General features: G+C 38.2%; 1 protein-coding gene across 2 annotated transcripts in view; it reads right to left on the bottom strand.

Annotated features, from left to right (window-relative positions):
- Positions 1-2,800: 2,800 nt before the first annotated feature.
- The window catches only part of LOC122789450 (heparan sulfate glucosamine 3-O-sulfotransferase 1-like), a 960,978-nt gene continuing 960,566 nt past the window's right edge, over positions 2,801-3,212 (bottom strand). For both annotated transcript variants that reach the window (XM_044056913.1, XM_044056914.1), the window contains one exon: positions 2,801-3,212. This exon is cut by the window's right edge and continues 1,926 nt beyond it. The gene's annotated coding sequence lies outside the window, so the exon portion shown is untranslated.

Genomic DNA, 3,212 nt, shown 5'->3' with positions numbered 1-3,212 from the left:
CTTGTTTTAGGTGTATTCAAAAGGGAACCAAATCATTTGAAATAAACAAGGTGGACTCGTTTTTTTGCAACGTCCCGGAAATTCTTTTGATGGAAAATCCTGTGTATACAGAAAGCAACTATGTATCGTCTTTCTATTCATTAGATATAGAATCTGTTTGTACAAAGTTCTTATCAAATTATCTAACATTCTTTCTGAACCTTTCCTCTTCACAAGAACTTACTGTAACTGCTTCTTCAATGTCAGAATAAGTATTTTCCTCAGGTGACATCAAGTGCAGCTATAGAGTTGACTGAGATGGTATTGGTAAGAATGGCTGTGCACTATCCAATACACCTTTCACTGTAGAGAAAAAATTAGTACAGACAGGCCCACAGTACTGGCAGCTGAGAACTTTGACAACAGCCAGTATCAGAGCAGTGGACATGATCTGTGGACCGTTTAAGATGTTTATCTTCACATAAATGTTCAAATGATAAATAAAATTATACTGAATATTTCAGTAATAAATTGGTTTATTGATTCTTTAAGGTCTTATAGAGGTGTAATACATTTGGATTAAACTATAGCTGTAGCCAGATGAAAAATAAAAAAAAACTTATAGTTTAGTTCATTTCAGATCTTTCTTTTGGATTGTTCTTGGGTTTTATGGCTGCTGCAGTGAGTAGAGGCTGTTTTGGATGCATACTTTGCTCCCTATAATCTTACTTATTTTTAGGGACCCCAGACTTCTGCTTTACCACTCATAGGAAATAAGTGATCAAAGGCATAGAGGAAATGTAAGTGCCATTGTGACAAAATACCTGTTGCTTTAAAGAGACTAGTAATATGCTGACAGATATAACAAGCATGGCTGTCACTGAGATTATAAATGTGACTGTAGTTTGCAAATCACATCTCATTATCTGAGTTACAAAACCAATATAAAATGATTAAATGGCATTAGCTTTGATTGATTTTTCCCTACCATTTCACATCCCAGGATACTTACCAGATATTCCGCACAGCATTTTTTGAATACTTGGATAATCTTATAAAAGACACTAAGTGATTCATTAGTTATTTTACGAATCAGAATCTTTCATTTCTTAAAGCTCTGTAATCCAGTCAAGAGGCTCAGTTGGTGCTGACGCTACTTGAAATGCTTCAAGGTTTATTTCGGACATCTTTCTTTGTGCAAAATAATTTTTTTGTTTGTATTTAATCTTTTTCTCTCTCATCATTTCAGCCACTTTCTTTCCCCATGCTACCATCTAATAGTGATGGCAAGATTAAGCCACCTGAAGGCCTTCATCCTTAGTATTGGTGATCATCAGCCCATGAGATGGAGAAAGTTGGGGTCAGGGACACCACTGAAACAGGTGTTAGGCCCACAGGTATTGCATTCGTTTGATGACAGAAGAATACAGTAAGCCTTTTCAGTCTGTCCTTATGTGCATTTCAGATTCCATTCCCTCCTTTCCTACTCCCCCTTGTCTTCTTTCTATCTGTCCAGTACCATGATGTTGAATGCATCTGTCGATTCACTTGCCTCCCTGTCTTCTTTCCATCTGTCCAGTACCATCTTGAATGCATTTGTCGATTCATTTCACACCGTCCTGTATGGTAGTCCATTTTATGGGCCTATAACCCTTTCAGTGAAAAAAAAAAATTTGGGGATCAAAGCAGAGACTAGAGGTATACAGTATGGTCTCTGTACCCTTACATCCCCCTCAGTTTTTTTTTTTTTTTAAGGGTGACATTCACATCTCCTTTAAATGCTATTATGTCGTGATATAATGTTCCCCTTTCATTTCTGGTCTCAAGTAAAAAGAGATGTAACTCATTTAGTCTCTGGTTGCATCCCACCACTCCATCCCCTGGATTGTTCCAGAGACTTCTCTCTACCTCTTGTAGCAGACTGATGTCCCTTTAATTTATGACTTCAAGAACTACACACTTTCGTATAGGTCTGGCTTCAACAGGATCCTGCAGAATGGAAGAATTACCCCAAAGTTTCTGGAATCTATCCTTGCTGCTACCACTGTCTCTTCATGGCCCTTTCAATCATCCTGTGAAGGTGTGATCAGTCCACTGCAACGGCATCCAAGACCTCAGTCCGCTGCAATGGCATCCAAGACCTCAGTCCGCTCCAACTCCATGCCTACCATGGAGTTCAGTATGTCCCAGTCTGAGTTTGTAAATGTATAAATTCCATGGATTCTCTCTTCCAGCCTTTACTCACCTTCCTTGTTATGTCTGGAGGGGGCCATACATGGTATCACTTCTCCCTCTTTCCTCTGCCCCACCTGCCAGGGTACTTATCCTATTTTGTGATCCTGCATGTTTCCTCACTCGATTTCTGGTTTGGTTGTGTCCCTCTGGTGCTTTTACACAACTTAGTCTGTGTCCTGTAGTAATGCCATAGTCAGATAAACTACTTTCATCATCTCAAAACTGGTGGGATAGTTAGAGGACTCGCTCCGCTTCACCATGGTTACTCATTTCACTTCCACTTCCTCCGGCAGACTTTTCTTACATTCATCGCCAAGAAACATGCTACTTCAAAGGGGCCACATTTAGGGCTCAGTTCCTCTATGCTGTGGAGGTAGTAAACAAAAGAAAAAGTTTTGTCTTATCTTTTTAGCTCATTCGACTAGAAATGTAATGAGACAAAAAAGGCAGGTAAAGGTTTTAGTTATATAGATTTACATACCAAATTTTCTTAGCTGTGCTGAGAATAGTAATTTCTTTTCCTTTTACTAAAGATTATGTATACAGCAATGATCAGATTATGTACAAATAGGACTAAATGCAAAAATACCACAAAACAAGATTTATTGCTAGTTAAAGGCATGATGGGTAATAGAATGGTATGTGAACTGTTTGTGCTATGATTAATGGCTGCAACGATAAGAACTTTCACAGTTAAAAACAAGATGTCATGTTGACTTAGCTACATTTTTGAGTATTATTATTAAGCAGGGTTAGTAACTATGTCATGCCCTTTACATAAGTCCGAGACATTATGTATCCATCTTAAACTGATGTTCTGTACTGTTCAGTGAGCGATAAATAAGTCCGGGTTTAATCCACGTTGAAGAGATAATGGCAACAACTGCTGTAAGAGGGTTCTAATGCTTCTCTGGAATATAATTCCTAGTCCATGTTTTGAAGGTATTCTGGCAAGAGACAATGTGTTATGGAAATCAAAGTCAAAAACATAGAACATA

Source organism: Protopterus annectens, chromosome 14.part0, assembly GCF_019279795.1.
Source record: "Protopterus annectens isolate FY-2018-M chromosome 14.part0, PAN1.0, whole genome shotgun sequence".
NCBI lineage: Eukaryota > Metazoa > Chordata > Ceratodontiformes > Protopteridae > Protopterus > Protopterus annectens.
This window is presented reverse-complemented; position numbering and strand designations above follow the sequence as displayed.